The sequence below is a fragment of the Ambystoma mexicanum genome, chromosome 4q (assembly GCF_040938575.1).
Source record: "Ambystoma mexicanum isolate Mex_15411 chromosome 4q, UKY_AmexF1_1, whole genome shotgun sequence".
In the NCBI taxonomy this organism is placed as follows: domain Eukaryota; kingdom Metazoa; phylum Chordata; class Amphibia; order Caudata; family Ambystomatidae; genus Ambystoma; species Ambystoma mexicanum.
This window is the reverse complement of record NC_090928.1, coordinates 272053526-272078338: the sequence shown is the minus strand read 5'-3', so window position 1 is coordinate 272078338 and position 24813 is coordinate 272053526. Positions and strand designations below refer to the sequence as shown.

At 44.7% G+C, this 24813-nt stretch overlaps 1 protein-coding gene across 2 annotated transcripts in view; it reads left to right on the top strand.

Annotated features, from left to right (window-relative positions):
* Positions 1-24813, top strand: part of LAMA4 (laminin subunit alpha 4) — a 576642-nt gene that overhangs the window by 338734 nt on the left and 213095 nt on the right. The gene's annotated exons all lie outside the window — the stretch shown is intronic.

Sequence of the window (24813 nt, the reverse complement as noted above, 5' to 3'; positions counted from 1 at the left end):
GCCAAAAGGACACTGTACATCAGGAAAGTGGCAGCGCTGCATCATCACATACCTACCCCAAAAGCCAATACCCAAAAGGTAGTGACCATGCAGATTTTCCACATCCCCCATATTGCATATTTTGGTCAGGGATCCAAAAATGGACTACAGCCGAAGCTGGGTGAGTCACAGGGAAAAATGTACCAAGCACACCAATTCCCAGCTTTTGATCCAGGATAAATTCAGTGGCTGTAGAAATGGGGACCATTTCCTCTATTGAATATTTACAAGAAAGGTTAAGGTGGTGGCGCAAGGGCACAGTTCAGTTTCATGACTATAGAATGGACTCAAGAGTCATTGCATGGCTGATAACATGAGGCCAAATTCAGGAACCTCCTGTGTGGGGGACCAACCATGGACCTACATGTATGCAGCATCTGAAAAATCTTATCAACACTATCAACACTATCAGTATCATCAAAACATTGACATGGCTGGAAGGATAGCTCAGGGGCAACGCATTTATTTTGGAAACAAGAAAATATAGAGAATTCTGGGTTTGAAACATGATCTCCCGCTTAGAAGCTGGCCTCTGGCATTAAGCGTGATATAAAAGCTTAATTTAATTATTTTTTTGACACTTGCACTCCAGCCAATCAAATTCCTTTGTATTCCTGAAATGAACCACAAGCAGTATCATTTCATTATCATGATGGGAAAATAACTGAAATATCTTGCGTATCTGGGAACATCTTCATGTGATAATTGGTGATAACTTTCTCAGGCCAAATGCATCTTAGCCTTTGAGTAAGCAGATGGTCATCTTTCAAAAAAGCCAGATTGTTGAAGTCAAAGAAAGCGCTGCAAACATCAAGGTGTATCGCATATAAGAGATACTGAAAGGAGATTACACAATATTCAGGCCACCAAGACTGGTGCTACTTCAGCAGATAATCAAGAGAAAGGAGACACTTATCCTGGACAGTAGCTGGTCTGCACAGGAGAAGCCCTCCATGAGAATCGGGCAATCCTCCTTCCATGAAGTCCTGTCCTGCAAAGCCGCGACTTTGTGAACCTCAACAGGAACCCCAGTCCTAAACAAGGGTAAGAAACACAGAAACATCAAAAAGGGAAGGTAGCTTACTTTGGGATAATCAGAGCAGGAAGATTGATGCAGTTGTAAGCCCTCGCCCATCCTGCTCACACAGAGGCAGTTCTAGCTTGTTCCCTTAGGGACAATCCTAATGCCAATATAGGCTGATTTTGGCTCAGTTCTTCGTCTGAATGCCTGAATACATCCTAATTTGTGGAAAAAACCCCACCACCAATTATTTAACATGAACCAACTGAACTGCGTTTAGATATTTCGGTGTGACACAAAGGCTCCTCATATGTCAAAGTGGCATATGCAGAACTAAAGTTGAATGGATGGAATGTTTCCAATAAAGCCTACCCATAGATATTGCTCTTTGTAACCCTCCCCCCGCCCCCAAAGCCAGCATTTCATGCTGCATTAGAAGGAGAAAGAAGCTATGTTATAACATTTTATGTATGTGGGATGCATAGTGCACACCCCTGCCATTTGCATGGTCTCCAGGTGCCCTGCTGGATATGAGCATAAGAGAGGAGTTGGTTTGTTAGTGGGAGGAGATTAGGAGTGCTTTTGCCATGGTGTTGGTAGTTTCATTTTGGGAAACGCGGTCACTGTGTGTGGGCTTCCGCTTAGGGTACTCCATTGGTGGCCATGAAAGTGGTTTGCGTACATATGGGAGGCCTTGTGTATCAGTGGTGAAATGGTGCATTGGCTCTCTTGAGATTATTGTGTGAGTTCTTGGAGGTGGTGTGGAGTGGGGCTGTTTGGTGTCAGTGTGGCTTATAGGTGTTGTGTGTATGTGGCATATTTGGTTTCAGTATGGTTTGCAGGAGTGGTGAGGGCTTTAGTATGTGTTAGTTGGGGAAAGAATGCAATTATTTGCCTAACTTTCACAGCGACCTGTCTTGTGAATTAGCTTAGCATATTAAACAGCCATGTGTTTGCTACTTACCTGAAGGTCAGGTGCCCCTCTACTGTGTATATTCCCATGGGAGGGAGTTTATGAGTTTCATTGAGATGCTTGAAAATGCTGATCTAGAGGTTTCCATTTTCGAATAATGTTTGTGTTCAAGGCTTATGTCAATGCTAGCCCTCAGGGTTCTGTTTGGTCTGTAGATAGAGATTATTTCTTGAAGGAATTCTGCTCCTTGGCCATGAATTGCTCTGTTAAGAATGCAGAGTGCTTTGGAATATATATTTTTTTTGACTGGGAGCCAGTGTAGTGATTCTAGTGCTGGTGTGATGTGTTCTCTCTTGTTTTTGGAGTCTTTCTACTGCGTTCTGGATTTGTTGTCGTTTTTGGGTGAGGTAGTTGGGCATGCCAACGTAGATGCTGTTGGCATAGTCTATTCTTGGCATGACAAGTGAAATAATGGCGAGTTAGATCAAACCCCCAAAAGGGCAGTCCAGCCTCAAGTAGCAGGTCACATTCTTTCTGACTGAGACCACAAGCAACTCCAGGAATGTTTCACCCTCGTTGGGTGACATCACTGAAGTGTAGTTTGGCAGAGCAAGCTCAGGACCTCTTGACATACCCATCCCAAAAATATTTGTTGTGCCTGTAATACGAATTCCACTTTGAAACAGGCAGATAGCAGGGCATGGCAGGCTGGAAATTGATGGTCGGGAGTGCTACCAACTGCCTTGCCGATGATTATGATTCCTTCACAACATCTGTCATCACTCTTCGGTTTGGCCAAATGCCACAAAGGCATACCAGCCGCTATGGGATTGAGAACGATGGTGTCTCATATCGTGCCTTAAAGGCTTAGACCCTACAGACCTTGGGGCATTTATTTTCTGGAAACCATGTACAGGAATGTGTTGAAATGAACCGCAAACATTTCTCGACCGCACTCATCATAAACCTCAAGGTGCGACAGGCAGTATGCCAGATCACCAGAAACATCACCGCCATAGTGAGACTCTACTGAATACACACAGCCTAAATGTATCTGAAACTCAAGAAAGGTAATGGATCACGAGCAGAAAAAAGACAGTACCGCTGATGATCATAACAAGAAGTCAATTTTCCTGTTGACCACGATCATACATGTCTGTTTTCTAGTCCATATTAGCCATACCTCCTCGGACAGCTTGACACCATCAAAGTAGTGCAGTACAAGAGATGCCGATGCCCAGCCATTGTCCACGTTTGGAATATGCAGTAAAGGCAGCAGAGGTGAACTGAGAACCAAATGTGACCATCCAATGACACAAGTGGAACCCCACTAAGCACACCTTGGGAGTTCCTTGCCTGGGGCAAACAGCTCCAAAAGGTTAATGTTAAAGCACATTTGCATCTATACAGTCATTAATAAGTAGTTTAACATAAGAATAAAGATCGAACACAGTTGTTAAGAGTGATGATTAACATACTGGAAGATTTATAAAAAAAATGCTTTGCTTCAAAAGGATGTGGGGGATAAAGAGAGATGGAAGGACATTTTGGTGACTAGCAAAGAAGGTAAAAGGAGCAAAAAAACAGGGTACCCACACACAAGAGGCCCATGGGGTGCAGGCCCACTGGGAAATCTCCAGAGTGCCCTGTAGGCCAGTCCACAACGAGACTAAACAGAAAAAGGGCATCCCAAGGAGAGAGGATAGGGATGAGGAAGTGGACCTGCTACAGCAGATCCTTGGCTCCCATTTTTACCACAACCCGGTGTGATGAAGAGCAGAACATCTGCCATTGCAGGAGACTCCATGACATCCCTTAGGCCTTGCATATTGAAAATGGGATTTGTCCTCAGCTCCCAGTACACTGCAGTTACCATCCTCCAAACAACAAAGGGAGGGCGGGGGGCAGTGCATAGATATGGATTGAGGGAGCAGAAGAGGCATCCCTCGTGCACAAAGAACCTCACCACCACTGCCACATAAACAGAGGGTTAGCAACTGGTAAATTACCTCCAGATGACTGCAGCACAAATAGAGAAGCACGAATCCCCTCACCTCAAAGAAAAGTCAGGCCTCCATGATCTCAGATCAGAATATCCAGCAGATGTGCAGTATATGCACCACTCTGCAGGGCCGGTGAAGGCTATTTGCCACCCAAGGCGAATGTTACCTTTTCTGCCCCTTCACCCCTCGCACAAACACATACCTAACCTGATTGATCACTGTACGTCATTTTCCAAATATGCTCTGCCTCTGCGCGTGCATTCTGACATGAGCATTCCTCATTACACCTCTATATGTGAACTGTTTTTTTATGAAATGGTGAAATACATTTGTTGTCATATGCTTGGTGTGTGTGTGTGTAGGTGGTGTCTTTGGTAGGAAGGGAGGTGTGTTTTGATGTGCTTTGTGTGTATGTGGTGTCTTTGGTAGCGAGGGAGATGTGTTGTATGTGTTGTGTTGTGCTTGTAAGTGTATGCAGAAGCTAGTGATGTAATGTGGAATGTTATGGTGTGGATGATAGAGTGTTTGTGGTGAGGGTTCCAAACCCAGGCAGTGAGAGAGCCTCTGCTTGGGTGATGGAAGCCAGTGTCTGTTCTATATGTCCTATGTAACAGTTACTGATAAGTTAAGCTAATGTAACTTAAGAAGATGGGGTTATTCACCCAAGAACAGGTCATTGGGCTGTGTTTGTGCTGGTAGAGAGATTCCCAGACCCCCCTTTGTTTTGCCTAACTTGAGAAGATGCCAATAAAGCTTAGAGGAATTTACATGAAGACTAAGTAGGTCACTTTGTTTCAAAATTGAACACAAAAGAAGTGAGGCCAAGTTTACAAAATGGTTTCTCTGCAAACTTTACACGAAGAGGTACATCTGCAACAGACCTTTTCCTCCTATCCACTTTTTTAGTAACATTGGTCGCAAATGACATGTTAACACATGCACAGCATTGACAAAAACACATGTAGGGTTATTATGCATACAGGCCGCTGGCATATTAGATTGCTCTCCAGGACCAGACCTGGGATTTGTGAGGTATGTATGGCAAAAGACATGTGGGACCCAAAATATGCATTGATTGACATATGTGATGTCACAGAAAAAGACATTACAATGGGGTGTGACCAGTTTTTGATACTCAATAGCATCATGGGAAGTTACATTACAAACAGTTACCATAAGTAATGTGCTCAAGTACTGTAAAGACTGGTAGGGGGTGGTCTGTACTTCTGCTCTCTATATGGTAGAGGGGAGGCACAGAGGACCGCAGCCTAGATTCTCTATTCGGTAGCTATAGTCGAGCAATCAAGGCCTAGCTTCTCAGGAGGTGATGAGGCTGGTTCTTAAGTACAGTGTAGTCCCCAAGCCCCCACAAAGGAATGTCCACACACTGTATTGGTTAGAACACAGTCTTTATATAATCAATATTCAAGGTTATGTACACTTATCATAATAACTCACTTTGTACTTAGGAAAATCAACAATGGCAAATATATACAATTCTAAAGTGGTACCACCCTTTGTATTAGATCTCATTAAAGTGCATCAAAAATACTGTAACAATGTCACACAGATCAATAGAGTGAAACCAGCAATAGAGAGAGGAGAGAAAATAAGATGGTTGAGCAATAGGCAGAATACTGGCCCCTACCACTAGACACAGTTCTGTGTGGAGATCCCCCCACCTGGGCAACCTGTAAAATAAAGATATAGCACAAGCCCAGTCCATATATTGTTCTGCAAGTCTTACTCCCTCCTATAATGTTTTTACCCCCCCAATGTACCTGGTGGAGTCGAGTTCTTCGAAGAGGCGTCGACAGATCCTTCTTGAGCGACCCCCTTTCAAGCAGGAGGCACGGATCGTCGAGAGGCGTCGAGGAGCGTCAAGGAACTCAGCGTTCGGCGTCTGGGAATCGACGACCCTTCTTGAGTGCCTGCCCTTTAAAGCGGGAGACACAGGTCGTCGAACGTCCGACGGAGAACACGGGTGAACGGCGTCGATGAGGCGGCAGCTTCGTCCGAGCAGTGCTCGTCGGCGTCGGAGCGTCGGCGTCCTGCAAGGAAGAGGCGTGCGGGGCACCTCGGTGACAATAGTTCTGGACCGCAAAGAGTGTGAGGAACTGTGGCCCAGCAAGGGCGTCGAGTCGTTCGAGTCTTTGTGGTCTTCGGGTGGCGGGAAACCCACCGGTGGATTCTCCTCGGCACGTTGGTCGTCCTCGACCTTTCTCTGGCAGGACAAAGCGGTCAACGATGCGGGCGAGGGAGTCCTTCGATTCGAATGTTCTTAGGCAAAGGAGCGGGCGGCTCCGGTCGTCGGCGGCACAGCGTCAAGTGGTCCCAAGGCTGGGCAACACAACTTCGACGGGCCTCCAGCGGTTACACAAATCTGCGAACCCTGGTCGACGGCAATGGACTTCGACAGCGGCAATGTCCGGGTGCTTCACTTCGATCTCCTCGGCGGTCCCGTCTCGGGTCGGCAGCCTTTCGATGGTCTGACTTCCAGGGCGCTTCAGCGAAGATGTAGCGGTGCTCGATGATCCCTCGGAGCACGGGAAGAGGGCGCCTTACCAGGTCCTCTCTTGGGTCAGTCCTCGACGAATTCGGCAGCTTTCGATTCGGTCAAAGCAAGTGCAACAGCAAGTCTTCTTCTTCCAGCTGGGCGTCGAAGATCAGCAGTTCCAGTTACTGAACGCTTCTGAACAATTACCAGTGGTGAGAGGTCCCCAGATATACTATTCTGTCTCTCATCCACACTGCTGGCACACACTCAGCAGCCAATCATACAGAAGGGCACGTCCCACCACTCTGGCAGAGAAAAGAGGTAAAATATGGCTAACACTAATGAGCTCTAGAAACCTCTATAACGCCGCCAACGTAATAAAGAGCCAAAAATTGATCCCTACATGGGAACGTGACAACTCATCGGCTACCCTTGATTATATTTTTGTTTCTGAACAAATTTACCACCGCATAATCACCTTTGAAATAATTAGAACCAAGGCGAGTGACCATAACCTTTTGAACCTTACCTGCAAAACAGCCGTTCATGATCAGCAATTCTACAAACCGCCGATTGGGATAAACTCCCAGGCAACCCGCCTTTGTATGTCTACTAACGATATCAAATCATTGACTGCCAACTACAAAATGTTAACCTCCGCCATGGATACTGAAGATGCAACCTTCAGAGACAGCTATATACCACTACTTCTTCCGTTCAAAAAACCACGGAAATTTCCTAACTATTCTGCATTACAATACAATCACGTTCACAATACCAACTTGGTTACTAAACGTAGGACGCTGAGGAAAGCAAAGAAAAAAGCTGCTGCCGTAATACAACCTCCTCATGGGAAATTTACTTCACAGAAAAGAGGAATTACAAACAATGGCTGAGACAAGTACGGAGTACTCTCTACCAGTCCGACGCAGAAAACATGCTCAAGGTGTTAGCCTCGAAAAAATCGCGGGACTTTTGGACTTTGATAAACCAAACAAACCATCATCCAAAAGCTGCTATGACCAACTCAGTCGCTGAAAAAAATTGGGTCGAACATTTCACCGATCTTTTTGAGGCACCCCCAACAATCACCACCCCTATAAAGCAACTACCAGTGAGAAACTGGGTGGATCTTTCTGACGAAGACGCGATAAAAAGAAACATCACAAGACTAAAATCATCCCGAGCCCCAGGTCCGGACGGGCTAGCAAACTCGGACCTTAAGCAAAACATTGACGACTGGGCCGCAGTAATGAGCCTAATCTTCAAGGACTGCAGAGATCAACGGATAATACCAGACTCCTGGACCCAGGCGATCATCGTTCCGATTTTCAAAAAGGGTGTTAGGGAGGACCCTACGAACTATCGTCCTATAGCCTTGTTGGACGTTATAGGCAAGGTCTTCGCCACTATGCTTTTGAATCACTTCCAGAACTGGGCAAGGCTATCCCCCTCGGCAGACCCACTGCAAACTGGTTTTCAAAAAAACGCAAGCACGGCAGCTAACATAATGATCTTGAGCATCATCAAAGATAAAGTATTGTCGGGAGCACCTAGAGTTTTTCTAGCATTCGTCGACCTTTCCCAGGCGTTCGACCGAGTGGATAGGTCAAAATTGTGGAAGAAATTGAAAGCGTGGAGTTGTCCTGAAGATATCCTGGACCCTATAATCGCCCTTCATTCGAACACCAGGGTGGCCGTTCGCCTGAACAATCAAGGACTCCTATCAGATCAAATTCCCGTTCATCGTGGAGTAAAACAGGGTTGTCCGCTGGCCCCCGCACTCTTTATATCCTTCTTAGGCGACTTTAAAGATTCCCAGGATTCGATCAGGGCATTTCCACCCAAAGTGGGCAACGTAGGGGTCAGCCGACTTCTATATGCCGACGACCTGATAATTTTGGACCATACGCAGGTTGGACTTCAGCGAGAACTCGACAATCTTGCCCAATACACTAAGGATAACAACTTGGAGATAAACAAAGAAAAAACCAAAGTCCTGATCTTCCAAAAACAGGGGAATAAAAAGAAAGAAAATCTACAGTGGTTCCTTCATCAAGCAAAAATTGAAGTCGTTACAACATTCAAATATTTAGGAGTGGAAATTGACAGTTCTAAGAACGCCAACACGATGCAACAAACTCTATGGACAAAGGCGAAACATCTAGCATCCCAGCTTCGAGCAGTCCATAGAAAATACGGAAAATTCAGTCTTTTACCCGCAATCCATTTCTATAAAGCTAAAGTAATCCCATCTCTAACGTACGGCATGGATGCAACACCAACAATTCCATCGACGCTCTGGACCAAACTAGAAGGCCATATTTGGCGAACAGCTCTTGGACTTCCTAAATCCACATCCTCTGCAGCAATAAGACGCGAACTAGGTCTGCTCTCTATAGCTGCAGTGGTGGCACAAAGTGGGATTCAGCTATACAGAAAAATAAGAGATCCAGAGAGTCTTCAAATATACCGTATGATTAATGATGAAATCAGTAAGGGAAACAATAAGCTACTCAAAAACTGGGTTGATACCCAGTTACAATCCCTACAGGCGATAGCCTGTTCAGAAGACGAATCATTCAAGAACCCGTTAAGAATAAAATCTAAAATGGAGTGGTTAGACTGGATAAATACGAATGAAAAAGCAACATCAAACAAGCTGTTAACCCATCTACCACCCGTTTTCACCAAACTTAAAGAGCCTATGGAATACTGTAAAAAATACCCGAGCAACTGGTCTATGAAAACTCTATTGAAAGCCCGTCTTAATCTGCTTCCGACAAAAGAAATTCTAGCCATCCGAGCTAACACCAAGGAGAAATCATGTCGCCTCTGTAAAAACTCTGAAAATACAGAATCCATAAGACATCTCCTGATGTCCTGTTCAGCGCTTGCACAGGAAAGGGATGCCTTCTTTGGTCCCTTGTTCGCAAACTCCTTCATCAATGACGAAGACATGTGGTGGAATCGCCTAATCACAGGAGCCCAAACCAGATGGCTAACCCCGACGGCAAAACTACTAAATATCACCATGGAAAAGTTTACCCATCTCTCTGATATTTCTGACATCTAGCTAGTAAAGCCATCAAACTCTCTTTCATTGTGGATGGTGTAAACACTAAGAATATTGTTTTAAACACTTATGGGTGTGCAACTCTCAACATCTCAATATTTCTTTTTCTTCGGTCAGGTGCACGAAACCATGAGAACTCCTTTTGTAAAAATCTAATATAGATTATATACAAAAATAAAAAAAAAAAAAGAAGGGCATTCATGCAGTCAGTCAGCCAATCAGGCACACAGTGCATTCAGGCCACACTCCTCCCTTTCAGACACTCACAACAAGGAATGTGGATTGGGACAAGTACCCAGCCATTCAACCCTACACACTGCATTCAGGCCAGTTTCGGGCAGGGCTGTCTCAGTCTTTGTCTCTCGTGCCAGAAACCAGACAACCACAACAAGGAGTGTATATTGGTCACACACTCCATTCACCCAGGTCCCACCCACAGGAGGTACCCACAACATACAGTCACTGGGAAGGCTCCAGTCAGTCTAGCTGGGCCTTCACAACAACACCATATATGGAACTTCCACCCAACAGCCAGTCAGGGGGAAGGGATAGAGTCAGGGCTTCCCAGGACTTTGGGAAAACAAGGTAACAGGCAATAGAAAGCAAGAGGCCACAGGGGCCATTTTGTTTCCTATCAGGAATCAACTGATCCCAATGGCAGGGCCTGGGTATCCCAAAATGGAGGACACCCAGAGCACCTGTCAAATTCAGCATGGAGCTGCCACCAGCCCATACCCTGCTCTGTGGGCCACCCACAGGTGCCCAAAAACATACACTAGGGGCACAGGGTTGTACCCCTACCCATTGGTGCCATAAGGGTATCCCATGGGTCTGTTCACCAAACCAAAAGAGAGAGCTGCACTGCCAGGAGTCCCACATGGACTCCTGGGCAGAAAACACGACAGAACACACGATAAAAAACAGTAAAGGACAAGGATTCAGAGGCCCTGTCCCTCTGATGCATTTCCAGCATCACAAGTACCTTGAAGAGTCGTTTGTGCTAGATGGAATTAACAATAAAGATCTCAGACCAAATAACCGGACAGACTCAAGCAATATGGCAAAGTACTACTTTATTCTCAGTTTAATAAAGCAGGGTCAACTGGAAACAATCAGACGGATGCTTGCACACTCACACACAAACCTGATTACACAGAGGTCTTATACTCCAACATGTGTCACCTATGATGCCGTCCTACATGGCAAACCATCAAACGTAGCATGAGGGATTGGTTAGGGGAACATGTCTACTTATAGAATTTATATGGGTTAGCACATCATTGGCTGTCTCTTATCTGTAAAACAACCCTTGAACTACCTCCAAATACGTATAATTCTGATTATATCAAACAAAATGGCAGCGGATTGGTCTATCCAACATTGTATAGCAAGTTGCCCCATAGACCGACAGATTGGTTGGCATTCTCACCCAACCTTGGACTTTAGTAACAGCTAGCAGCACATAAGGAAACTAAAACCCAGGTGCTTGAATAATGTCATATTACTCCCTACTTTTCCAATTAGTCCATCATCTCTCATCAGACTGGCCATGAGCCAAAGATTCACATATGTAGCTGACCTTGTAGCCTGCTCTCTCTTCTAGGACATTCAAGGGAGTAAAAGCAAATCACTATCTTCATCCGAGGCTTAATGAATAGCCCTTGTTTTCGACTTCTGAGTCACATGTGAAGAGACCATGAATTTGTCCATTTCAGCCTCTTATTTACTGGTATTTGATTTAATAATACTGGTCTCATTGCTTCTCTTGGCCTCTAGAGACTTTCTCACTCTACCTTGTAGACTCTATGCTCTTTTAATTGTCCAATACTTGGCTCTTGAAGATGTTTTCTTCTTCTTTATTCAAAAAGAAATATGTCTTATCCATGGCTTTTCCGCCTGCCCTCCTTCGTACTTGTCAGCTATACCTTAAAAATAGCATCCTTGATCCCAAGCCAACATTGACTCCTCTTTGTTTTGCACACAAAGCTGTTCATCCAGCTTCTCCTGGCTCTGCAATCCTGATTGGTTTCTGGGATAGTTGAATTGAATATTTACACGAGCTGGTGTCCATTTTCCAACTATGTCCGTCCTTGCCACGTTATATATTCTTCGATAGCAACCTTCTATCCTTCTAAATATCTTTTCTACCTTGCATTACTGCGTATTTATACTTATTGGTCCGCAAGTTACTTTGTCTTCTTTAGCATTCATGATTAATATATCATTTCGTACATTGTTTCTTTTATCGCTTCAGTTATATCGTCACTCTTAAGTATTTTCATATCATTTCGGCATGTTCTTGTGTAGCTTCTTTATGACATCACTCTATCCACGTCAGGTTTCACTCAGCGCTCCATGATGTCCAATGGTGCGTGCTGACATCTTTCCCTACTGCATCCTTCCACACTTTCAGTGCAAGGGTACATTCCAAATGGTTGTCTGAGTGCATATTGTCTCTGGTACACTCGATGAGGTATAGGCTTAACACATAGAGTCTCACAGAGGGCCCTTCTGCTTCTGTTCCAGTATGATGGCGGTGAGGGGGCGGGAGTTATGGAAAATGTGTCCACCTGCTCCTCTACAGTAAGACAAGAGACAAATAATCTTGTGGTGTGCAATATTTGAATTGTTATTATTATTATTATTATTATTATTATTATTATTATTATTATTATTATTATTATTATTATTATTATTATATGAAGCAACATTGTAGTCTTCTAAACAGCGAGGTTTATCTTTAACAGTTTAAGCAGCAAAATGAATCTGCCATAGGGACTCCCAAATGTATCAGACAAGACAAGATTAAATGATTTACCAAGGATCACACACTCTGGCTAAGTGGTGAAACTGGGATTTAAGTCCAGTCTGAAATGTAGACACTTAACCACATATAGTGCCAGCTTTAGTTATTACAATTTGATAGGGTTTGGGTTTCAAGAGCTAAAGTAACACTTAGGGCCTCATTACACGGAATGTGGTAAACCATGGTGCTACTAGCACCATGGTTGCCGCCGGTACCATACCGGTACCACCATGGAGAAAAGGGGAATTACCACCCCATTCCAAGGTTGGCAGGGCCAGTGCCTTAAGTGGCACTACAAATCGAGCCGGGGCTCATCGAGGGGGCGTGGCCTAACAACGGGAGTCTTCATGGCCCATTAGGCCACGCCCCCTTGACGAGCCCTGGCTCAATGGGCTACTGGCACCCCTGCCAGGCAGCCTTTTGTAGAGATTAGCACCCTCTCCCCAATGGGGGAGAGGGTGCTGATCTCTGCATTTATTTTGTATAGGCTTGCCTGGCAGGGGACAGCGCCTCGCCTATTCAGTCTTAATGGTGGTGCTGCCCCTCGCCAGCTGGAGAGGCGCAGCGTCACCATGATGGCTGAAAGGGTGAGGCCACTGGAAGCAGAGGCCTTTTTCCTAAAGACTGAAACTCCCGCGAATCCGCGGGAGCTTCAGTATTTAGAAAGCAAGGCCTCTGCTTCCAGCAGCCTCACGTTTTCTCCATAATGGTGGCGCCGGCCCACGTGCATCACTTAATTAAAGGGATGCCTCGCAGGTGCGGCGCCACCATTATGGCTAAAAGGCATTTTTTTCTGAAGCCTGAAGCTCTCGCTCACGAGTGAGAGCTTCAGGCTGTAGAAAAAAATGCCTTTTCGTGTAGTGGCCAGGGCTACCAGGGGAGATTAGTGGGCTCCGACAGGGCCCCGCCTCAAAACGAAATTTCGGAGCCTGCCGGGGCCCAGCCCCGGCAGGCCCCGGCCCACTTAAAGCCCTGGGCGGGGCGGTAATTCCCCCTTTCTCCATGGCCCTTCCCCATTCCCATTTTTGCCCCATAGGGCTCAATGGGAATGGGGAAGGAGCTAATTACGGTACCGCAAATTGCGGTACCGTAATTAGCACCAAGGTCCTTTTGCGGCTCCCAACTTTAACGGCTGGTCTACACCAGCCGTTAAGGTCTGGTCCCGCAAAGGGACCTCGTAGTAAGTTGGTAAGGGTTTACCGGTACCGGTGCCCTTACCGGTACCGGTAAACCCTTGCCGCCTACCATGTAATGAGGCCCTCAGTGTTGTAGAACCATATATGTATATTTATTTATATGAGACCAAAAACAGACACAGAAACTGTGAGAGGACCGCACTCAAAGGAACTCTGAGCATAAGCAAAAAAAACACACAGAATATTGGATCCAAGTTAATCAATACATTTTTACTTTGGTGCAATCAGACAGAAAAAGTGGCAATGCTTTTCACACCACAAGGTTCTTCATCACACAAAAGAATACATATTTCAGGTCCTGATTCGTGAACAGGAAGTCCCTTTTCAGTTTCAGATGAATACAATGTGACTCGCACTTTGTAAGATATCCACTCGCAGTAGCCATCTTTGTACTGTGTCACAAAACTACATAGCTCAGCTAAATTGACATAATTAATAAACATACAATGCTGAAATCCACTATAAAATTAATAGCACTTTTTTTTTACTGAAAACCTCAAATAAAACTCATAAAGCATAATGAGTTCATATAAAGTGTATAATGCACCTGGAATGAATCACATCCGACTCAAATGTAAATAAAGTGCTTATAGTGCAAATACTCAAGAGCATTGTAAACACAATTGTACAATATAAGCACATCCAGAAATACTCAATGTCAAAATGTATATCAAAAGAAGCTCCTATTGAAACTCATATAGAAAAGACTGGCCTCAAAATATCAACAGACACAAACATAACACCAATTAATATCATAGTACCACAAGTATCATAAGTAGCAACAAAGTTGTACAACTCCTCATCAATGTTATGATCTTTAGGAGTTTTAGTACCCAAATCCCAAAACATTTTGGTCTCTAATTGATGAAGTTTCAAAATTCTATCACCCCGCGAGGATGTAAGGGTACGTGGCTGATCCTGAAAGAAGGAAAACCTTCCAAATTGCTGCCATGATGCTCTTGAAAATGTTTAGCCACAAGGTATGAATGATCAACGAATATGCTACAAGATCCAAACTTTAGGTTTGCATGTGGTGCTGCCTACATACCATTTATCACAAGGACAGCTCAGCACATACACCACAAATGTGGAGTTGCACGTGGTATGATACTTAATAGTGCAAATACCACCTAGGGTGTGATGTACAAAATAACTAATCGAAAGCTGCATAAATACACACCTTACACTTCAAACATTTGTAAAAGCTTGGACCTTGTTGAGTCAACCATGAGCTGGCAGCAGCTTATCAATGGGGAGAAAGAAACTTGAGACCAATGTAACTTTTAATGAAGGGGATTTTCTGAAAGTAAGCCAAGGTTGGCTGATCAAAATGGACACTAAATCCTTGTCCATTTTCAAAACATGCCAATGTTTCTGCACTATTTGCATAATTGGTTGGGATTCACCACACTATGGGCCTCATTACGAGTACAGCGGTAGGGGGTTAACGGCACCAGTAAGGATGCCGGTGCCGTTAACCCCCTACTGCCGCATTCCGAGGTCCGTTAGGGGGTCCCACTAAGGACGGCTGGTTTTGCCAGCCGCCCTTAGCGGGAGCCGCTAAGGGACCAGGGAGCTAAGAACGGGCTTGCTATTTGCGGGCCCATTATTAGCTCCTTCGCCATTCCCATTGAGCCCTTTGGGGGCTCGAATGGGAATGGGGAATGGTTTTCAGAATGGGGACTTACCGGGTCTTCCAAGGTTGGAATGACCCGGTAAGTCCCCATTCCGACTGCCCGGACCCGGACACGGGTTTGGAGGCAGCCATTGCGCTAATAGCACCATGGCTACCTCCAAACTCGTAATGAGGCCCTATGTCAAAATAAACTTTACTTCTTCATTCTCAATGGATACAGGTAACTTATTATCATGAAGCAATGTGTCCCTCTGTAATTTCCTCACTCTCCCATATGCATTTTCAATGACACTTCTATAATAACCACGTGTCAGAATACATTGTACTGCCTTAGAACATTGTTCATCAAACTTCACAATGTGAGAACAATTGCGATGATACCTAACCATTTTGCCCTATTGGATGCTCTTCTTACAATTTACAGGGTGACTGCTATTAGCATGCAAAGAAAGATTGGAATTGGTTGTTTTTTTATGCTCATAAGTGTGAATACCAGTATCATCAAGTTTCACATTCGCATCAAGAAAATAAAATTATGACATGTTCTGGGACTCTGTAAACTGAAGATTAATCACATTATGATTGGGACTGTTCACAAACTCCACACACTCAAACTCATTCCCCTTTGATATAATAAAAAGATTTTCAATAAATCACCACCAGGCCACTATATGTTGAGTATGATTGCAATTTGAAGATTTCCAGACAATGGTTTCCTCCCGCCACCCCATTGTTAAATTGGCATATGCTTTTGCAAAAGTACTGCCCATTGCCATTCCTCTTACCTAATAATAGAATGCATTTTCATAAAGGAAGACATTAATGTTCAAGCAAAAGGGCAGCATCGCAAGAATCATCTCTGTATGAGACAGAAAAATGAGGGACTTGTGCTGAGAAAATGCTATAACGTCCACTTCATGATCTATAAACGTGTACACTGAAATGACATGTAGTGTTGCTAGCAAGCGACCCTTTTCAAACGTAATCCAAGTCTCATCAATATATTTGCACACATTCTCAAAGAGTGATCCAGATAAAGTGACTATTGGTCTGCCTGGAGGCCTTTCCTTGGACTTATAGATCTTTGGAAGAAAGTAGACTAACAGAAGAACCAGTCAATAGATATGTACAAGTGTTTATCATTATCTCATTTTATCATGCCATTTGTTTACCAATGCCATGAGATTATGTTGTATTTCCAAAAAGGGATTACCAGACAATTTAAAATAACGCAAGCAATCCCTCAATTGTTGAGATGCCTCAGCAACATGATCACTTCTATGTTAGATCACAATGTTGGAACCCTTGTGTGAGGGTTTTATCACCACTTCAGAGAACTGTTGAAGTTCCATTAATGATTGTTGCTGGGATTTGGTTAAATTGTTTATATCTGCCCTTCTGGTAGCGTCTCTTAATTTGGCTAAATCAACAATCACCGCAATCACCAGGTCCTAGAAGGCCTCCAAGCAGCCCAACAATGGCATAGGAGCATTGAACCTAGATGTACACTTCAGACGGATGGAGCCTGACCAAACAATATCAAAATCTGCGATATCCACAATCTCCTGATCACTACCAATATCAGACAAATTAGCCAAATCAATCTGAGTAGGTCAATCAGAAATCCTCAAGTCAGTTTTCCCTTCTTGTCATCCAATGTGAGTGTCCTTGTTGGGATTTATAAAAAAAATGTTTTAGCTTCATTTTCCAGATATATTGGTCAAAACCAAGTCTGGTTTGAGCATAAACCTAATCAAAGGAGGGACAAAAATGGAGTCCTAACTTGAGAAAATCATATTGATGGTTAGTCAATTGATGAGACGATAAGTTGATCACTTGCATTTCCTGAGCTGATATTAGTTCTTCCCTCAACTGCCAAAATACGTTTGTCTCCCATGAATAGTTGTGTTTGCTGCCCTTGCCACTTCTCCCTCTACGGGCTTTCTTCCTAAAGCTGGATGCAGCCCTTTGCCGCTCTCGCGGCCCCTTCCATACTTTTGCATATTGCCACCTGGGGAATGGAGCTGTATCTCCTCTAAAAAATTAAGGTTAGTCACAGGTTCCTCATTTTCACTGTTAGTGAGGTCCCATTCAGATGAAGTGGAAGCCGCTGTCGAGGATTCAGTCACTAAATTATCAGCAATATGTATATATTTGCACTGAAAACAAAAAAAACGTATTTAAGGTGCAGTTAAGTATTGTAGATTTTACACAACAAAACCCTTGAAATTCAGCAGATGTGGAAAGTCATGACCACCTTTACTCCGTGCAGCTTTGCGCTGCGCAGAAAACAACATTTTTTGTTTTCATAATAACTTTTTCCTTTTTTGACAAATCTTTACCATAATCTCCAGTCTGTGAGGGAGGGGGCAGACTTGACAAACATTTTCTTTACAAAACATCAGCCAAATCCATCATGCAAGTCAAAAAATATTAGCAATTCAATTTGATGGTTTTGCTCAGTAAGTAGCTTTACATTGATTTCAATTCGTTTTTGACCTGCTTCAGATGTTTTTTTAGAGGGATTTGTGTGCTTTTTGCAATCTTTTTTTGCCTAGTTTGTGGTATTCTGGGGCTTTTCTAGTGTTTTTTGTGGACCATTACCCTGTTTTCTGAGCGCATCTGCATCTAAATTCTGCAGTCTCTGGGGTGTAGTCTTTTGTTTGTTTCTGGCTTTCTTACTGTCCCCACCCTCGTCCTTGCAATTGGCTGGAAATGTTCCTGGATCCAGCTAAGGAAACTGCAAAGAATCCAAAATGCTGCAGCCGGCCTCCTCATTAACCTACCTCAAAGAGAACACATCAGCCCTACACTGAGAGTCCTCCATTGGCTCTCTATTGGCCAACGCACTACCTTTAAAGCCATGTGCATCACCCATCGGGCCATGCACAACACAGGGCTGGAGTTCCTTCAAGACAACGCCACCCACTAACACCCACAAGGACTGTCAGATCTGACACAGCATCTCTCCTAGTAGTCCCAGAGTGCAACTCATCCAGACTTGGCTGATCCTCTTTCCCCATCCAAGCACCGACCATCTGTAACTCCCAACCTCTGCACATTCGTAATATTGACAATCACCTGTCATTCAGAAAGGCCTTCAAAACCAGGCTTTTCCCACCCTCCTCTTGTAACCCTCCCACACTCTACACTCCCAATAAATGCACATTAACATAGCAACACTCCCATCCGCCAATACCCCAACGATGCCGCCAGCGTTCACAACAGTACACCATGACAAACTGTTCCTTCCCTAAAACAAGACACATACCCACCAATACCCAAGGATGCTGCAGCGTTTGCAGCGGCACACTGTTACAAACTCTTCCATCCCAAACACAACTAGACTTATACCCACCAATACCCCATGGATACCGTTACTGTTCGCAGTGCTACACTGTGACAAAGTCTTCCTTCCAAAACACAACAACACTACTCCAAACCGACAACCCACGGTTGCCAGCAATGTTCACAGGGGCACAACATATCAAACTATCACACTCCCTCAACCCCGGCCCGCCATCCCTCTGATCCCTCTCCCAGTGCTTAGACTTGCGTCCCAGGGAGACCACGAATAGCGACACCAGCCAATCATACTGGACCAAGAAGAAGAAGAAGAAGAAAGCAGTTGAAATACAGCCAAGGCGACAGTACGTATACCTTACACCACATCTGTAGACACAGGTCACAGGCACGGCCACTCATCCATGCACCCTAGAATGCAGCTACGGCTATGCTATTACGGCCCAGCAGCACACACAGCCATCCACACGGAAACCACTGACCTACCTCAACACTTCTACCATTAGTATACAGTGGCAACCAACGAAAAAAATTCTGTTTAGCTGGGCACACATTAAATCTTCAGCACTAGAACCCTATCCTAATATACCAACAACACCCACCCACATGCTTGACCTCCGGGCTGCTTTCTGGAGCTTAGCCAGCCCATCTAAGTCCTAACCCGGCAAAAATGCACACAGGTATCTATATTCAAACTCTTAGAACCTTCTGCACATGTCCTGCGGTCACGGAGGGTGTTCCAACCACAAAGCGCATTGCGGCAACACAAATGGGAAAAGGGCCCTAGATAAATGATGACTACAATACAATACAATATATATATGTATATATCATCCAAATATGTCGACCAAAAAGCAAAAAGAGTATTAATATTGCTTTGTTTTCCCAATCCTGAATGGAAGATTACAGTAGCAGCATGCAAAGGAAGGTGGACCTAAACATATGCCCTTTCGGTTTTGAATCTATATTATCAAGACTTAAAGAGACATAGTGAAAGAAAATGAAAGATAATATTATCTGCTTGTAGTCATCATTTCACACTACATGCAACAAACGGTCCTCCACAGGCCCCATTCTTAATCACTCAACGTTGCAAATCTTAAGGAACAATAGTCAACCCTCAACGGCCGCCCCACTGCTGTGTCTGCGTCCAGCTACCTAATCTCTTCATGGCTCTGGCCAAACAAACCACATGTGATGTCATTTGACAGGTCCCAGGGGAGCCTCTTCCTGAAATACCATGTTAAAAAAAGACAAACTTGACTATTTAGTCCCAGCCCAGAGTACTAGAAGGGTGAACAGCAGATCCCATGGCAGAATATTTCCCCACTCACCCAAGACAGCACAGACACCAGTTGTGCAGCATTTCCTTATGCACTAAACAAATGCAGAACGATCAGCATCAAAGCTTCTGTCCTCGGAGAGAACAGGCAGGGCATGGGCTGCAGAAGCGAGAGCATCCCTCATGCGTAGAACAGGTGCAGTGCGCGCAGCAGGGAAGGCATCCCTCCGATAGGAGAGGAAGAGCTCAGGGAGCAGCAGCGCACGCTCTGCCTGGCACATGGAACGCTTATTGGATGGACAGGAGCACGATATGCTTTCATGCACAGAACAAAACAACATTACTGCAAGCTGTGTAATGCCTCTGTAACAGGTCATCTCTGGCTGGTGACAAACAAGCTTCCTGCATGCAGAGGGAAGAAGTACAGTGGCTTCAGCAATAGTAAAGCCCGCTTCCTTCACACAGAATAGGTCAGAATATCCCTCAGCAGAGCCAGTTTCCTTTACCCAGAATATCCTGGGCTTCAGTAGCTCAAACATCCTTCGCAGAGAAGAGCGCTTCCTGGATTCTTAAACAGCCGGAAAAGGACATCTTGGCCTCCACCGTGCGAGCTACCTTCACTCGAAGTGGGTCAGGGTAGACCTCAGTGGTGCAAGCTTCCCTCACATCTTTGAGTACCCAGCCCCAGAGTGAAGGAAAATGTCAGTAAGAACAGTCGGAGGAACACGGCAACAGAATTATTTATAAAATGCATGCACATAAAATACTGTTCCTCGCCTCCCCGCACGAACATGCCTTCAAACTAACATACACATAAACCTTTGCATGTTAATTACATGCATAGATACATGCCTGGCTTTCGGACCTGGTGGCTAAAAGTACAATGATGGGAGGCTAGGCTGCCGCTCTGCCTGTCCATGCTTTTCTCATTTGAGCAGGGCTGAACCACCAGTGACTGAGAGCCTCCAATATCTACCTGCCAAACATTGCTGGGACTGGCGCCGGCCGAGGTGGCTGGAGCCTGTGAGCGATCGCCGTTTGCAAGCATTTTCGAAAGCAAAATGGTGGTTCGTCTGAGCTGCCTGCCCCCCCCCTTGTTTTCACTTCATTCATGTTTTTTTTAATAGTCCAAAGGTTTTGCAGTATGTGCACATACCTTGCTGTTTGGCGCCCTCATCCTGTGACGCCTTTGGCAAAAGACCACCCTGCTGAGTCATAGCTCTGCACTGTCACCCCGGCAAAAATAAACAAGTTAACAACAATGAAGAGAACTTAGCCAAGACCGATTGCAGCATTCAGTCTGACATCTGCCTCCACAGGATTGGATATGGACGTGTGGTAAGGGGTCAGGTGATTTAGGTTCTGTAGACTAGAGATAGAGTTATAAATGTTACTAGCAACCAGGGGAGTGGTGCCCTCTAAACATGAGGTTTGGAACAGGGGCGTGAATTACTGGCAAAAACATGCATTCCATTCCTCCTTCTGGCACCACTACCCCAGGATGCCATTTTTGGTGCCCGCAGCCACTTTTCCACTCCTTGCCCCATGGTCCCCCAACCCGCTAACTAGCACACCCCAATCCTCTCCTTCCCTCCAAGCCTTCCTCATTCCCCTCACCTACCTGCCGCGACAGGGTCAGAGTCGTGACCCTGTCATGGGGGCCATAGACGCCTCTTGAATAGGGTTGCAACATGTTCCCTCTCCTCTAACCTGCCTCTGTCCCTCACTTCCTCTGCCTCCACTCGAGCACTTCAACCATCAGCTGGCCATGCCACCTACCTGCACCTAAAAATATCCAATGCTGGTTGTCCTTAATCTATGAATGTTCACTTATGTATGGTCCCTGGTCACTGTTACATTTACTCCCCTCCACAACCTGATCAGAATGTCCCTCAAACTCACCCCATTGTAAGAGGCTCACTGCTTCCCGTCAAATCGGATTTATTATCTATTGTACGCTCTTTTGTGATCAAAAGAGCATTGTTCCTCCTGTGTGTAAATAAATTAATCAAATAAATAAATTGCGCATATTTCCTGAAGAGCTATTCCTCAGGACAGATTTCCTCCTGTTCATCCATTGAGTGGAAGGCCTATAAAGTTGGATGCAGGTCAAAACGCCACCCCTCAGATACCTTCTGTCAGCTGGAGAACTCAGGGAGAATGGGAGCTCATAAGCAGGGCTGAGGTATGTGACAGGGTCAGGGAGACCAGAGACCTCTCTCGACCTGAGGCAGCAAGCCTACCCGTGTTTTCTCCAGCGTCAGTCCTGCCCCAAAGGTGGGGTGAGGTAGTTAAGGGGGCGCCAGTGTCTGCCCCCTTCCCCTCCTGTGCCATGCTTCTTGAAGTAGCACTGTCGATCACGCAATGCCTGCCAATCCCTATACTGGCCACAAATCAATTTGCTTTGTTGCAGGACTACAAGTCCCAGAAGGCCATACATCAAATGAAAGTCACCACGGCCTGTAGAACCAAACCACTGCCTCTGCAATTTAAGAATGGCAGCACTGGTCAAATGGAACGTCTAATGAAAAAAAGGAGCCTCACTGCGGCAGCCTGGCAGCCACGCCCCACAACAAAGAGGCTGATTGAACCACTGCGCACAAAAAAGGGCCAGGGATAGATGGATGATTTGAAGCCTGCAGGTGCTGTTGGTCAACCCCGGGCCAACGAGTAAATTCCGTTGTACCGGGTAATCAGATAAGCAGACAAACCAAAAGAAAGGGAGAGGAAGGTAAAATGAAGAAGAACAATGCTATAAAAAAACCCCGAGAGACTAAAGGAGCGTAGGGTGTTCGGGGGAGGTCAGGTGGAGTGGGGGCAAAGCAAGAGACCAGGTGGAGTAGAGCATTGAGAGATTTTGCTGGAGTTTGTTGCAGGTGCGGATTTGGTAGTGAGAGACAATAGTACCTGATTGAGAGCGTGAGGTGGTGGATGAATGGGTGTGTGGTGGACCCTCTGAGAGGGGCTAGTTATAGAGTAGTTGGTTGACAGTACGTGTGACTATAAGAGTGAATGTTGGGTGTGAGAGTAGAGTGTAGAAGCGACAGGAGAGGAGAGAGGAGAATGGAGCAGGGATAGTAGAGAGGAGAGAGGAGACAACAGCAGAGGAGAGCAGACTAGAGAGGGGAGTAAAAATAGCATGTGACAATCAGAGGGACAGAAGAGAGTGGTAAGATGACTATAGGCAGTGAGACAGGATGGGAGAGAGAGTAGAATAGAGCGAGTAGTAAGATCAGGGAGAGGAGAGAAAGGGAGAAATGGAGGAAGAGGTTCATTGCGTCTGACATTGTCACATTAGAAACATAATTTTTCACTTGAAAAAACATCTGGGAATATTATGGTAGGGCACCCCTAAAAAATCCCCTGGGGGAGCAGGAGAGATAAGGCTTTATGCCTCAAAGCCCCCACTGACAGCTAACCTTAGACAGTAGGTGTTACAGATTACATGTTTTTCCTTTATTTGTCAATGTATACATGAAGTATTTGTATTTGTACGAGAAAGGTTGATGAACTGATTATTTGACATTGGATCAATTGATGTATTGATTACTAAGTAAGTATTGTAATTAATATCTTATTCTTTCTTGAGAATTTGTGTTAAATGTGTAAAGTTTTAATTTTTTTTTAAACTGTATCACATTACAATAAATAAATAAATAAATAAATAACTAAATAAATTGTTACAGATTACAGTTAGAATGGAGGGAGTCCACTGGCGGTTGAGAGAGGGAAGTCCATTCGTTTTCGCTGCCGAATACATGATCAGAATACAAACCTTGATGTTAACCATTTTTTTAAAATAAAATCCCTTATTCGAAGTGTGAGAGTTATTGAAGCCATCTGGGGCACTACCCACCCCTTCCGCCTGCCCCAGCACTGTGTCTCCAGCGTTTGCTGTCCAGAAATGGAAGTAGTCTATTTTCCAGCAGGAAGCCATCTTTGTTATTTTCTTTTTTTATAGGAAATTGTCCACACCGACTACATGCGACCTGATGTTCTTTAAAAAATGTTTTCAAAAAAGACAATTTGCACATCAAATGACGGCCCTGGGGGTGCTAATAGCATTGACTACCTGTTTAGCAGGTGGGCTTCGGCAGTAGCGTTCCATAGCCCTCTCTGGGGCACAGGCTGGTGGGGCGCTACAGATGTAGATCACCCATCAAAAAGGCAGTTAGCATAATATGCTTAGAAGGGCAGGGCGGCTGTGTTTCCTGTATATCACTTACCTCAGAATTTTAGGACTGTGCCCTGCAAGAGTGACAAAGTCGTGATGACAGAAATGCTCATGTGTACTGCAAAGTGCACTGTTGTGAAACGCTGGAAAACATATCTGTTTGCTAAGAAACGAGCACATACAGCGCCAACACACCTGCTGCAAAAGTGTTATTGTTCTGCGCGGTGAAATGGAAAATAAATATATTAGTGTAGCTGATAGGTGCCAAAGCTGTCTAAGAGAAGAGAGTGAAAAAGTCGTATTCGCAAAGCTGCGTTCTCTGAGGTAAGCAGCACATAAGTGAGGCACCATTGAGTCCAGTTACTGGCCTGTAATAACCAGCGCAACGACTAACATTCGTTGTTCTACTACGCAGCACCAATCGAGTGTGGCTCCCATGTCCTGCTCTTTGCATTCTGTTTTCAGTATCAGATTGCTGCTGGGGGTATGTCTAGGGTGAAGCAGGCATGACTTCACCGCTTCTTTCTGCTCGCGTGAATGAATACAACTCTGTAATCCACTGTGCTTGCCTGTGCTGCCATCTTGAGGTGAGATAATCTAGTACAACTAAATATTCTTTGAAGGAGTAATGTCAAAGAACACAAATAGTAAATCGTGTTAATTAAACTGAAATAGGATTTTAAAGGATTGTAAAATCTCAAAAGAATGAACATCAATGGAATTAAATGCTTTGAAATTGAAATGGCATCGCTGTCGTCCTTGTTTCTTCCACTCTTGTTAATGAAGGTTCTTGTTGAACTGAATGCATTTGTTCAAGTCTTAAAGCCTGATTCATGGAATTTGTTGCACGGTGCAAAGTGACTTTTC